We start from the raw sequence: 15,290 nt of genomic DNA, 5'->3' as shown, positions 1-15,290 counted from the left end.
TTTACATACTATCATCTTAGTTACTCCACACTGCATCCTGTTTAAAACAATACTACCCTTTTTATGATATCACAAATGAGCACCGAATTCCAAATGAGAGCTAACAATACCTTATACAAGAATAGATATCACCAATTCAACATTTGACACAGGCAGAAGATTATTCCACAATGGTACCAACAGCTAACCTGGATCAGACTTACATTTAATACATAATTTCTAGCTTAGCTTGACTCCAAACTGATTTATTTGTGCTTAGACTGATTTGCATTGCCATACTACTTATCCAGTTATCTAAAGGAAATGATTTTTTTCCTGAGATAGGTACTTGGCTATAGCATTTCTTAGCAGCAGTTTATTTGTTGAATCCTAGGTTGCAATTTTAAACAATACATTTAAAGCCTGTATATATTCTCTTTTAAAAGAAGGAGTAGCAGTTCCTCAACTTTGTCCATGGCTAAACAAATCAGAATGGTTTAAAAGGTAAATCTTTACCTCTTCAAGTATGAGAAAATGCAGGTCCTTATCCGATTTTATAGCTCTGGCCTCTCTCTAGTATGTTTGTTTTTTGAAGAATCCTTACTTGACATTTTTCATTGTATTTGCAAAGCAGGGATGTGAAGAAGAATGCACTGCATTTAAAAGCTTGTCTAAGTCTATCCCAACCAGGCAGTCAGTCCCATAAAAGATATCACCCATAAAAACCCTTGCTTCTCGAATAAAATCCTTAATTCTTTTTTTAAGCCTTGCCTTTAACTCCCTGCGCCCTTACTTCTTTTAATGGACTTAAACTTTACCAAGAGGCAAATGTACAAAACATGCAATAATACTTGTGGCAGAAAACAACTGACCCCATTGTACTATTCCAGCGAGATCATCTTCTAGTGCTCTAGTAGAATGCCTTTTTTTCCACCCTTTGAACAGAAGCAGAATAGAAATAGGAATGAGAATTGGCCCTGCCATCACCCTGCCACCATACTAGGCTCTATGAATAAGCTAAGACTTAACAAGACAACAACTTGAGTCCTCATTCACTCGCAAGTCAATAGACATGCCTGTAAAAAAGTCAATGTAATGGCCATTTGTTTGCTCGGGCTAGGGCCAGATACAGTGGAAGATGCAAGAGCAGAGCAGCTGCAGAGCTGGGTCCACAATGAAGGGCAGCCAGTTGTAATTAGCTGTGAACTTATAGTATAGAAAGTAAGGTTATTATTTTTCTCTTTTTCCAATAGGGAATAGGGAGCTTCAGCTGGTTCTGTAGTTTGGTTTAGCTCTGATAAGCCACTGGATGCTTGGATGTTATTTCAACTTTTCTACCTACATCAGATGTGTATATGGCTCTTCTCCCGAGTTTAGCAGCAATCACATATTGTGTCATTTTGTTTGCTTGGTTTTGTATATTACTTAAAGAAATGAAAATTAATGAAGAAAACTTTTTTTTTTTTTTTTTTTTTTTTTTTTTAAACCTAAAATCAGCCTGGACCATGATATTTCCCTGGTCATTTGCATAGCTCTAAATCACCATTAAAACAGCCTTTGATTATCTGTTTCCCCTTCATGCTTCTTGTTAAAAAAATCCAGTTTAATGCAACCATTTCATATTAAAAGCTGTTGAATTTTATAAATGTTATGAAAGGTTGACAGCATGATCAGGTTGATTTAAACAAGAAAAAGTTCCTGACACTTCCCAACTTTATTCAAGTTGCTTTATTACTAATTAACTTAAAATGTCCATTACCAGCATATTTAAATGGCTGGAAATTAATAATTTAATAAGAAAGTCTTCTTTCACTGGGAGGAATAACAGGTATTCAACATTTGCAATACATTTTAATATGGTAAATTCCACTGTTTTCCTACAGTAGTGGATGCATGAAAAGGGACCAGCTACATACATTTCAACAGATGAATGATAGTTTATTATTCAACGCATTGTTCTCACAAAATATCTCAATGTGACTATGCAAGATGTCCAAAACAAAACCTACTGAAGTAAATGGAAAAACATCAAGTAACTTAAATAAACTTTCTATCAGGCAACTTCTTGTTTTGCTTGGAAAAATCAGATGATCTGCTATACTAGGCTTGTTCAGGATAAAATAGTAAATTTCACTGTGTTTTTTTGATGTTGTGCCAAACTAGAAAAACCCAACTTTGTCTGGGATTAAAAGAAGAATTAGAAATGGCTGAGTACTATTACGGGTTGTTTTATTGCTTTCACCCACCTTACCTCTGAACAAGTCCCCATCGAGGAAAACTGGAAAGAGATTATCAATGGTTGCAATTCAGTACAAGCAACCACTCAGGATGGTAATACCTTCCTGCAGGTGCACCTGCAGCAACAAGGCTTTCAGGCATAACTGTGATCAATCAAGAATGGGATATGAAAAGAAAGAGCAGAACAAAATCTAAAGATGGGTATGTCAGTCTCCGAGATAGAAAAGGAAATTCTAGGTAAGGAGAGGGGCGAAAAACGAACACAAAACACAAGCCTCGTTATTCTACTTTTCTGTCTGCATCCTTCTTCAGCATCAAAAGAAAAAAAAAAGGTCATTCTGTGTATCCATTTTCATTAAATTAATTAAATATACTCATCCAAGGCATTTCAGCATCTGAAAGTCTACCTTCTTTTAGTTTACCCAGACTATAAAAATAAATTTTAGATGTTAATGCTTGTTAATCCTTATACACAAGTAGGAAATCCTTCAGCTGTTGTCCATCTTCAGTCACAGACCTTTACCTTGTATGAATTCTATTTTCATTACATCTGCAGCAACAGTCACTAGATATTTTTTGTTTTGTTCATTCTCCGATTAAAAAAGAAGACCACAGAAGTAAGTCAGTTGTTAATCCTCACTAGGGTCTTTCAAACATTCAGTGTATTGTCACCTGATCCAATGCCTTCAAACTAACCATTTTGGAGAAGCACTGTAATTTGTAAAAAAAAAAAAACACAAACAACAAACAAAAAACAAAACAGAACAATTCCCATGATCAAAACACTTACCAGATCCCAAGAGAACAACCGATACACTGTTTACATACAAACACACTTATATGTACTGTATAAATACTACAGTTGAAGCACGGATGCCCAGGAACTCCTATTCGAAGTCCTTCCATTCAACTCTTTCTACATAGCTGTTCGGATAAAAGACACCGCCCTAAAAAATCCCTTCCATTCTAAAGGCATTTTCAGCAGCATAACATTTTCACAGACTTGACTTTTCACACTCCCTCTCAGCCCAATAGCAATTACAATAGCAGGAGATCAGCTCCTTAGCCTTGCTGGCTAAGGAACAAAAACACTACGTATTATCCTGGCCTTATTGCAATTAATTTAAAAAAAATTAACTTAGAAAACATACCAAATACAGCTTGAATATCTCAACGAGGCTGCAGAAACTATACATTTGGTATGAAAAATACACCCCAGGTTGTAGTAGGGCCTTTGACTACTCCGGGAAAAAAGTTTTTTTTAAAACAACCTTCATGTATACCTGGTTCTTTTTGTATGTTCTGTCACAACCCAAAGTTGTGATTTTTGTTTTGTGTGCGCTTCGGCACTGCTAAATTATTTTCCCGCCAAATTGCAGCTTCTTTGCTCGGTGGAGTTTTCTGCTGCAAAGGAGAACTCCGGTGCAACGGAGAATTTTCCCGTCAATTTATAGCTTTCTTTGCATGGTGCATTTCTTTTGCATCTCAGAAATGCACGGTGCAAAGGAGTTCCTGCCATTTGTATTTTAATTCGAGCCCCATTATTGGCTTGTGTTAAATTATGCACACGTGGCAGCTAGCAATTGGCTTGCTAGCCGTATAAAGAGCTTGGGTGGTTTCCGCCCAAGTTGGAGAGAAAGCAATTGGAGTCCGAGAGGGAGTGTGTGAAGATCTCTAAGCGCTGCGGATCCTTATGAACCCAACGCATTTCTTAAGAAGGCAACAGAGGTCTGAACAGCCTCTGGCCTCTCCCCGTCGCCGAGCGCAATCCTAGACGTATCCCTATCCTATATACTCAATTGCCGAACCCACGGAGCCTTAACAACTCCGGGGCCTGAGAGCCGAACCAAACCCACGGATCTTCGACAACTCCGTGGGAAAGAAATTGCCGAACCCGTGGAGCCTTAACAACTCCGGGGCCCAAGAACCGAGTTTGTCGTAGTCCTCCAACGAGGGTTTAAGCGGAGCTGAACCTGGAAACTGTCCAGCCTACACCATGACCATCTTGGGTGTAAGTAAATAATCTTTAAATCAACCACTACACCTCTGTGACTAATTCTAGCCTGTGCGTGCCTTGCCGCCGCACGGTCTCCTCTGACCCCACGTGCCTGGGCTGCTGGCCACAGCCCGCGTGCACAGAGACGGGTCCGCATATCGCTCCCAGCTCGCACATGGCGACATGGACGGGATCGGGAGGCGGCCCGCACATGTTCAATACTAACAATTTCCAAAACAGTTCCACTAGCACAGTACATACACCAACTGAGTAAAATCTCTCCTTTAAATGTGTAGGTGTATGTAGAGCATGATCTGTGAGAGTTTGTATGGAATGTGACAGGGTGGAGAAGACACTGACTGAATTCTACGCAACATATTTGTGTGTGGTGACTCTCTACCATGGTGCCATAGCACCTTGGGGCACTTTTAGATCCTTTCAAAAGGTGCTGTGGAGCACCACACGATATTAGCACTGTTAGATGTGCAAACATGATTCACAAGTTAAACCAGAGATTTCAAATAGGAATTTGTAGTGTTAAAAACGTTCTTACCTGCTGCAGTCTTTTTGAGTTCTTTGCAACAGAAGAATTGCTCTAATATTTTTCTGTCATCTGTGATAACTAAGGGCTGTGTAACAGGAGGCCTTCCCAGGGCCAGTTAGAAGTTGGCCTGCCCACCTGTTTCAGGGCTACCAACCCGCCTCTCTTTCCTGCCGCGCCTTGATAGAAAATGATTAAGATATTACCTAAGCGGGAAGCTACCCATTTCCTGCCCCGATGCCAGGGGGCGTTATCTGCGCCTCAGAACCTCCCTTACACTGCAGCCCAGGGGTGGGCAAAATACAGCCTGTGGGCCAGATCCAGCCCATGAGGCCATTCTATCCGGCCCACAGGGCCCCTAAAAAAAATGTAAAAAATTAATAGTTCTCTGCCCTTGGTTCCTGTCATTTTTGACAGGAACCAAGGGCAGTAGGACCCAGGGGAAGCCTGGTGGGCTCCAACAACAGCGGGACCCACCCAGCCCTGCCTCCCAGCCGGAAGCCTCAGCCCAAGTGTCTAGGCTGGGAGCCCATGGCTGCCCCGGTGTGGGAAGCTGAGGTAAGCGGGGAGGAACCCTGGGCAGGAAAGGAGCGCAGGGCGGGGAAGCGGCCCCTCCCCACCCACGCCTGGCACTACAGCTGCTTGCAGCCCGCGTGTGGCTGCCTGTGCCCACCCCGGACAGCCCCATGTGGGCTGCGAGCACCTGCAGCGTGGGGCACCGGGAGTGGGGTGGGGGAAGGGCTGCTTCCCCCCCATGCTCAGCTTTTCCCTGGGCTCCTTCTCTGCTGTGTCCTGCCCCCCGCCTGTACTGTGGGCCTGGGGAGCACTGGGCGTGAGCAGGCAGGGAGCCAGTAGAAGCACAGGGCCTGCACTGGTGTCCTGGGGCCAGTGCCAGTGGGGCCCAGACCAGGGTGGCAGGGGCACGGGGTCCTGGCTGGCAGGGGCTCTATGGAGCCGAGCCAGCTCACCCCTCCCTGCTGGTGCAGCCCAGCCTGGCTCCACAGACCCCTGCTGGCCTGCGCCCCGCTCTGGGCCCCACGGGTGCTGGCCCTGGGACACTGGTCCAAAGACATTGGGACGTTGGTCCTAAGATGGTGACCAGGGGCCTACCCATGCAGCCCTCGACACCCTGCCAAAACTGGGTAAGCGGCCCTCCGCCCAAAATAATTGCCTGCCCCTGCCGCAGCCCATGCCTCACAGATGGCATCCAAGTTCTTAACATCTCTGGCCCCATAACCCTCCAGTCTGGACCCCAACTGGATCCCTCCTAATCTCGCAGCCTACTCCACCGTCATTCTGGGCTGCTAAACTCCCTGCACTCTTCTCCCTCTCAGGTGTGGCTCCCACAGGACCTTTGGCCACACAGGCCCTGGCCTCACCTCCAAGGCCAGTCAGAACCCCAGGCCTCCAGCTCTGGGCATCCCTCGCGGTGGGACCCTGGCCCTTTTGACCCCTCTGGTCCTGGGCCCAGCACTGACCATTTGAGAGTGCCTCAAGTCAGGCTTCTGAGCAACTAGCCCACACTCTCTTACATGGGTCCACCTTCTTGGGCCCTACTATGGGGTTACCCACCCAGTTGTGGAGACTGGGGTTATTAAAGGTGCCCCAACCCACCTTGTACCAGGGTGGTAACTGGCCTGGCACTTCCTGGGGGCTCCCATGCCACTGGGAGCCCCACCAGGCCACCAATCCCTGGCAGGGTGTAGTTCTAAGTCATGCCCAGGACTAGGAGCCTCCAAACCATCCCCATAAGCTCCTGCCCGTATCTCTAAGGTCTTCCTGGAGCAGCAGACCTCAGCAGAGAGATGCTTCTTCCCTGCTGGCTGGTCACAAACTGCTCCCCACCAGCACAGACAGCTGGGCATTAAACGGTCTAGCCCTTAAAGTAGCAGACACCAACAGTGCCCTATCACAGGCCGGCATTTTCTGAGGGTGGGAAGGGGGGCAGTCATTTCAGTCTAAAAGGTTAGATAACCACTGTCCTAATGAATAGGGCAGGGGGGCTTGTTCTCATAAGCAAAAATAACCACATCAGACCAATATGACACTAACCACCTGCATTACAGAACACTCAGTTCATTACATGCTATCCTCCTTGCACGCATCAAATTCTGAAGTCAATGATAAACCTTGGAAGAGATACTCATTTTGCCAAAGAAGAGAAGTAGAAAGGACAGAAAGAGACAAAAATTTAACTGCTGTATCAGATGACGTAAACTGCCGACATTAAAGTAAATAATTGTCTTGTACTGCCCTTTGGTCAACCTGCTCGCCTGCATAAGTTGCACAGGTAGCAGAAATGGTAAGAGGAAATAACTGCATATCTGTTGCTAAAATAATCAGTGACCTTGCCAACCTATCTTGTAAGGTACATGGTTGTACAAGTTTCCACTTTAATGGTGGTTATATTGCCGTTATTATATTACCTTTCCAGAATATGGGGAGAGAGAGAGAGAGAGAGAGAGAGAGAGAGAGAGTGTGTGTGTGTGTGTGTGTGTGCGCGTGTGTGTGTGCGTGCGCGCGTGTGCGCGCGCGCCACCACACACACACACACACACACACACACACACACACACACACACACACACACACACACATCAGTATCTCTTCTAACATAAGGTACACCTCTTGGCAGGGCATAGTGGCCTGAGATAGTGGCCACCCACCTTGCAGTAAAACTATGTGCTCACAAAAGGCTAAATCCTACTTCCATTTAAGCACCCAAATCGCACATATGCAACCATGTATCTGAAATTTTGGGCACTTACACAGCTTATAATTCAGCTCTATCCAGACAAACCTGCACACACCCACTGAGAATACCCACTCAGGCTGCATTCCAGCCAGAGGGGTACACAGACAAATAGGATTGCCTAGTTATGTGCAGATGAAGTAGATCCTGAAATTTTAGTTGCAGGAAAACTATGACTAGTGAGTAGAGCAGGGAAATAGGCATGGGATAGAGATATGCAAGGCCAAGAAGAAGAGAGAAAGCCAGAAGCTGTGCAACCCAGTGGAATGGTGGCTGCCAGATGGCAGGTGGGTCCAAGTTTTAACCTGGTCCCTTGCTCCCAATGGGACAGAAAATTTCCCTATACTGTTTATCCAATGAATATTAAAAATGCAAAGAACAGTGAGCCAGCTTCAAATAAAGATTGGGTAATATCTGGCCCAGGGGTGGGCAATTCTTTTGGCTGAAGGGTTGCTTTAACAAATTCTGATGAGATGTTGAGGGCCACAAGGGTAGCCCTGCCCCTTGATAGGTGCCCCTCCCCCTGGTCGCTATCTTGTTACCAGAAGTCCCACCCCTAACCCCTGACCTTTGCCATGGGAAGACTCCCCCCTTCCCAGGAAATACTCCTTTTGGGAAGAGGGGGGCTGCTTGTATATTGTTATCTTAAATTTGAAGTAGTCTTGGATTTGGGTAAATGCGGTACTCTTCAGTAATGTCTTTTCTGTACCACCAACTTTTAGTTTCATGCACCTTCCTGAAAGCATCTGGCCTTGCAAAAGTGAAGGTAATGTTGATCAAATCACAATATCAAATGGAAACTAGGGATAGCAAAAGATGCATTTCTGAAAATGAAAAAGATACTGACAAACAGTAAAATTTCTATGGGGATGAAGCTAAGAGTTTTGGATTGCTATGTTATACCAGTCCTCATGTATGCATCAAAATTCTGGACAATATCGCCAAGTATGGAAAAGAGAATTGAAGCAACTGAGATGTGGTTCTTAAGACGCATCTTGAAGGTATGTTGGATAAGTCATACCTCAAATAAAGATATTTTGTCAAGAGCAGGCTGCAGGAGGAAGCTGCTGATTAACATCAGAAAGAGACAGAGTTTTTTGACACATTATGAGGAAAGAGGAAACTGAGTCTGGTCATAACTGGAAAGACTGAAGGAAGGGAAAACCTGGAAAACAGAGGTTGACATGTCAAGAGTCTATCTAAACAGATGAATGCATCAACACTGGAAAATCTGTAGGCCTCAAAGAAGAGATCTGTGGAAGACCATGGTCACCAACATCCTGTTTTGATATGGTACCTAAAGAGAGTGTTTATAACCTTTAACTACACTGTATTTTAAAAAGGTAACTCACTCTTGGTTCAGACAGAGGGACAAACACTAGAACACATGGAGATACCCTTGCTCTAAGCACTGGCATCTCCCTCAACTATGTTACTTTTAGATCCTGTGATCAAATGGATGTCCATATGCAAGTCATGTGAAGAGCCAATGACTGCTGGACAGATCACCAGTTTGTCAGATCCATTATGAACATCCAGCTTGCTTTGTAACACCAAAAACAGCCAAAAGTAATGCAAAGGACTATCGACACCAAAGGTCTTCAAGACCTGAAGGTCTGTAAGGATCTCCAACAGTGTCTGCATGGAAAATTCTCTGCCCTCTCTGCAAATGAAAGCAACAATTAAACCTCTTCCAGAGTTCCTGAAACTGCCTTTTATATGGCCCATGCTGAATCTTGGCTATTCACCCCATCAACACCAAGACTTGTTCAATGAGAGTGACACTGAGATCCAAGCCCTCCTCAACTGGATGAGAAGGGTGCATTCTGCTTGGCAACATGACACCTCATTTCAGAAGAAGGAGATGTATCAACTAGGGCTCTACAAAGCTTTGGTAGTTGATTCGATTCAGCCTGATTCGGGGACCGAATCTCCAAATCCGAATCGAATCAGGAGACTAAGTAAAAGCTCCGAATTGATTTGAAGCAGCTGAATCGATTCAGAAATGCTTTGGAAAAGATATGGTCAATTCAGAGGTTTGGCCATCGACTAAACAGACAGCTGCCTCCAGCTGGTAAGTCTTTTGGGTTTCTGGGAGGGGGAAGGGAACGACTGGGGCTGGGACAAGCTGCCCAGCCGGGGCAGGAGGGGCACATTACTCAGGGAGGGGGGTGGAGGGCGTGGGATGTGAGCGTGGCAGCGCTGGGAGTGGGGCCTCTGCCCTGCTGCCGCCTGGAGCAAGCCACACATACATCACCTTCCCCCTCCTCCCCCCCAGTGCGGGCTGGGCAAGCAGCAGCGAGGCAGAGCCCCCATGACTCCCCCTGCCAAGGCAGAGGCAAGCACAGCCGGAGGATCCGTGGGAGAAGCGCCCATGGCTGCCCTGCCTGGCCCCATCCCCGGTCAACCCAACCTTCCGGCACTTAAAAAACAAAAAAAACCAAGAAAAAAAAAAAAAGGCCCATGCTCTCCAACTCTGGCATCGGCAATCAGGGGCCTCTGAGGGCTCATGGCAGAGCCCCTCCACACAGCGTGGGGCACCAGGGGGCAGCGGGGATTGCCCCCCCCCCCACACCTGGTACCCATGCAGCAGCTGTCGCATTGCACAGGTGCAACGCAGCTTGGCAGGGTGCCATACGCCTCGGCTCCAGCACTCACCCAGAGCCTGGCAGCACTCAGCCCCAGTGGCCCCAGATGCCAAGCAGCGCATGGCGCCCTGCTGAGCCACACTGCACCTGGGCCATGGGGCAGTTGCACAGGTGCCAGGTGTGTGTGTGGGGGGGAATCCCCAATGTCCCCCACTGCCCTGCGGTGTGCAGGGGGCCTCTGCCACGAGCACCCAGAGGCCCCAGTCGCTGCTTCTATAGCCGGTGAGTGGGGGGCTTTTTTTTGGCTTTAAGTGCTGGGACTAGACTGGGGTTGGGTGGGGCAGCCATGAGGGCTTCTCCCGCAGTTTCCTCCACCTGAGTAGAGGCAGGCACAGCTGGGGGAGCTGCAGGAGAACCTGCAGCTGCCCAGCTATGCCTGTCTCTCCCCAGCCGATCTGAATCACCGAAACTCTCCAAATCAGCGCCAAATCTTCTGAAGCCGATTCAGCCAAATCAATTCTGGACAGTGATCCAAATCAAATCACCGTCCTCTGAATCTGCCGAATCCAAATCGAATACTTCCCTATTCGCACAGGCCTAGTATCAACTCCTGAAAGCCAATGCTCAAAGGAGGATCCAGGAAGTAAAAATCAGTAGTGACAAGATAAAGCCAAAGATATCCAATTCTGGGCTGACAAACATATGTGCAATTTTTCCCAGGCAATGAAAGCCATCTATGGCTTAACTTCCCATAGTTTTACTTTCCTGCAATTGCAGGATGGCTTGACGCTCCTCAAAGACAACAAATCTATCCAAGCTACATGGAAAGAGCACTTTCAGGCATGCCTCAACTGTGAGTCAATTGTGGCAGATATCACCATTGAGTCCATCCCCCAACACCCTGAAAGGGGATCCCTCGCCAACCCTCCTTTCCTAGAAGTCTGGCATGCCATCAAGGAAACCAAGAACAACAAGTGTACTGGACCGGATGGCATACCTGCTGAAATCTACAAGGCTCAAGAATGCTCCAATTCATCTTAAGTAAGAATCCTGGCTGGGTGCTTGGAGCACCTTCTATTAATTTAGCACCAGCTGGGGGTCTGTGTCTGCAGGCCACTTAACAGATCTGCTGTGGCAAGCCTCCTGATCCGTGCACTTTGTTTCTCCTGGTTCTTGATCCTGATTTTCGGCTGACTTATTACTGGACTTCAGTTTTGGATTTCCTTTAATTGGTTTCCTGGTTCCTGACCTGGTTCAAGTCTGTTTTTTGTACTTTGCCCTGTGGATGGCCCCCTGCCTGCTCCCCCCCCAGATTGTTACTCAGCATCTGACCCCTGGCCCTGGACTGTATTGTGGACTCTGCTTTAGTATAGGGGTCCTGCCCTCTGACACTGCTTTCCCTCAGTGACCTAACCATTAGGCCAGATTGCCTACACCCTGGTCCCTTACACTGGGGACCTGAGAAATGCCAACATTTATGACCATCTTCAAGAAAGGAGATAAATCTGTGTGGGAACTAGAAATATTGCCCTCTTTTACGCACCAGTGAAAAACCTTGTCTGCATCCTCCTAAACCGTCTTCTACCCCTTGCTGAGAAAGTCCTGGAATCTCAGTACAGTTCCAGACCATCCTGTAGAGCAACTGCTATAATCGTTGTTGCCCACTGGGTTCAAGGAAAACATCAGGAACAACATCATGTATATGGCATTTGATTCCATCGATCAAAGCCTAGTAAAAAGTACTGGCCAGAGTTGAATGTCCTGAAAATTCATCAAGGCTCTTAGGCTTCTTCACAACAGGATGATTGCAACCATCCCATATAGTAGATCAGAGACAGATCTGCTTGTCATCTGAACTGCAATCAAGCATGGATGCACCTTCGCCCCAACTCCGTTCTCTTTTTTTTTTTTTTTTTTTTTTTAAACAGTCATTTGGGTCTCATTAGGGACTGCCTTTCTTCTGGAATTGATACAGAACACCAAACAGATGGAGAGCTCTTCAATCTAGGACATTTTCTATCAAAGATCAAAGTATTCAAAACAACCACCCTTTATCTTCAATACGCCAATGACTGTACCATCCTTGTACCCACAGAGAAAATCCTCCAGACCATGCTAGCTCTTTTCAGAGAAACCTACCTAACACTGGGCGCTTCTCTCAACATCAATACTAAAGTGCTCTATCAGCATGCCCTCAGCCATGAATGACCCCCTCCCCAAACTACCACAGAGGAAAAGATCTTGGAGGTAGTTAATTACTTTGCGTACCTTGGTAGCCACCTCTCTGAGAGTGAACATTGATGAGGAGGATCCAGCATGGGATCCAGTGTGCAAGTGCCTCCTTTGGAAAATTGTTTTGGTGTGTCTTTATTCCTTGTGATCTCCAGAAAGACACCAAGATCCAGGTCTACAATGCAGTCATCATCCCTCTCTCCTCTACAGATGTGAAACATGGGTGACCTACCATCGTCATCTCAAGAGTCTGAAGAGGTATCACCAATGATGCCTCTGTAGAGGATTTTCCATCACATGGGAAAAAATGCCACACAAACATCAGCATCCTTGCTGAAGCCTATGATACCAGCATTGAGTCAGTGATTCAGAAACTCCAGTTCTACTGTACATTGTGCACAGATGCCCGATTCAACCCGCAGAGCAAGTCCTCTACTCCCAGCTTAGTAATGGCCTTAAATCTCAGGGTGGCCACAGGAAACACTACAAGGAGCTCAGTGATGACAGAACAAGGAGCAATGGTCTCAAGTTGCAGTAAGGGAGGTTTAGGTTGGATATTAGGAAAAACTCTCACTAGGAGGGTGGTGAAGCACTGGAACAGGTTACCTAGAGAGGGGCTGAAATCTCTATCCTTGGGGGTTTTTAAGGCCTGACTTGACAAAGGCCTTGGCTGGAATGATCTAGTTGGGGATGGCCCTGCTTTGAGCAGGGGGTTGGACTAGATGACCTCCTGCGGTCCCTTTCAAACCTCATTTTCTATGATTCTAAGGACACAGTGAAGGCACCTCTCAAGGAAACTGATGCTGACATGAAGAGCTGAAACGAGATGGCTTCCGACCGACTCCAGCAGTGCCACAACCTCAACCAAGCAACAGCCTGTTTTGAGGTAAAGCATCTTGCCCTCTAGGCAGAGGAGAGAGAATGGAGAAAGAAAACGGGAGAGAAATCCTAGCTTATAGCCTACTCTGCCCTGCAGAAAGACCCGCAACTTCTGCAGATGGATCTGTGGCTCAAGGACCGGATTCTTAAGTCACCTCATGATCCATCGAGCTATGGTAGAGATCATCCTCAAATCGAGGGATTGCTACCACTGACTCTTGGTACTTGCCAAAGTGTGATCTTTATATAAGCTGTTCACTAAGACATGGAAGTGTATTTGAACCATATCAACCAAGGGGCTTCCTTCTTGTCTTAAAAAGTAAGAAAGTACATAACGGCAAGAGCAGAACAGACATGGAATTATGGCATGCGAGAGGGAAGGCCGAAAAAGTAACAATCAGCTTCTCAAAAGCCTGATTAAAAACAAAAATTACATAAAGTACAGATAGGCTAATGGAAGATGGAAAGGTTCAACCATGGCATGTCTATTTAGGGGTTTTGCTTTGCATTATTATATACCAAAGTTAAGCAGTAACTTGAGATCGTGTATTAGATGGATATGACAAAATACATATTTCAAGCTGAGAATGAATACCCAAGTTGCTACCAATAGCAACTGTTTCCTCTCGAGAATGATTTCTTCAGGGTTAAGGGAATCTCTCAGTAATAACAATCAGAGGAAAGAAAACTGGGGGTTAACAACAACGGGCACTTTTACACATGCCCTGGGGCGGGGCAAGGTCGCACTTTAATGAGAGTGGCTCTGAGAGCTGCTCTCATTAAAGTGCCACAGCATCTCGTGTATTAGTGTCCCGAACTTCAAAATGGTGGTGGAGGTACTTGAACTAAAGCTGATTCAAAAAGCTTTAGTTCAAGCACCCCCACCGCCATTTTGAAGTTCGGGGATGCTGATACACAAGATGCGGGAGGCTACCGGAGCGCAGTAATTACCATGTTCCAGCAGGCTCGATTAATCAAGTCTGCTCCAATGTGCTGTAATTACAGTACATTGGAACAGCCTCTGCACTCTTGTACAGGCACCCTAAATGAGCAAGCCATCTACCCAGATGAGTCATTAATCCCTGAGCAATGCACTGCATAAAAACTGCTCCTCATTACAGGAAAAATATTGGTGGAAAACTCTAATAAATCCTTTATTTCTGATCCATTATACATCCTTGCTAGCTGTAACATTACACTATATAGGGCATTTTTAGAAAAGTGAAGATTGCTACATTTCTGAGATTTGTTCTATCATGATTTCATGTAATTTATGACTTTTTAACATTTGTATCTATAGCCTACTTAGAGGACAATAGGTTGCTACATAATCCAAGAACAAGAATAGACTTTTATCTTTCCATACCTTATCCTGATCTGACAGGAAGACTTTTCTCCCCTAAAACAAAAGGGGCACCAATTTTGATATTTCTGTTATTCAGATGACTCATATTTTAACATTTACTGCAACCTGCCACCTTTTTTTCCAGTTACAAAAAATAAAGCTGTATTTTGACGACCTCAAATCTGTACCGTATAAAAAGCCCACTGTATGTAAAGATTTAAAAAGTGACCATTAACAGTCTTACAGACTATTAAATCTCTGCATTAAATTAATGTATTTCATAAATGCATTATACTGCTTATGAATTTTCTTTTACTGTTGCTTTTGATAGTATATCATGTAGAATACACTCCACCAGTAAGTCCTGGTATAACAAAGGCTAATGCATTCAAATCACCCACGAAATCCAGCACAGCTATATAGCTTGAAGCAGATCAAAATACGTTTTTCCCCCCCATGCAGATTATCTTCCACACAAATGACCCTTCTAATAAATGTTAATGCTAGAACTTCCTCCTTTTCCAACACTGAAAAGGCTTTCCAACTGCTAGGGCTTTGAATAAGGCAGAGTTTAAAATGACTAACAGTTTCCTCTATTGTCATGGAGAATTTATATCGTCTTTTTGATATCTTGTTTGAGTTTCCACGCAGGATAGTTGCTTCTATTTCTAGTGTCCCTACTTCCTCAGCAAGACTCTTCTTTTATTGCTATAAGCTTGGAAATCCCTTTAGAGGTTTAT

General features: G+C 45.3%; 1 protein-coding gene across 8 annotated transcripts in view; it reads right to left on the bottom strand.

Annotated features, from left to right (window-relative positions):
- Positions 1 to 15,290, bottom strand: part of PTPRJ (protein tyrosine phosphatase, receptor type J) — a 171,455-nt gene that overhangs the window by 63,179 nt on the left and 92,986 nt on the right. Inside the window, exon 2 of one of the 8 annotated variants that reach the window (XM_025202109.1) lies at positions 852 to 914. The exons of the other annotated variants lie outside the window; for them this stretch is intronic. The gene's annotated coding sequence lies outside the window, so the exon portion shown is untranslated. The remainder of the gene's footprint in view (positions 1 to 851; positions 915 to 15,290) is intronic. 8 annotated transcript variants of the gene reach the window in all.

The sequence above is a fragment of the Alligator sinensis genome, unplaced genomic scaffold (genome assembly GCF_000455745.1).
Source record: "Alligator sinensis unplaced genomic scaffold, ASM45574v1 scaffold983_1, whole genome shotgun sequence".
NCBI lineage: Eukaryota > Metazoa > Chordata > Crocodylia > Alligatoridae > Alligator > Alligator sinensis.
Note: the sequence above shows the minus strand (reverse complement) of the source record. Positions and strands in the feature narration are given on the sequence as shown.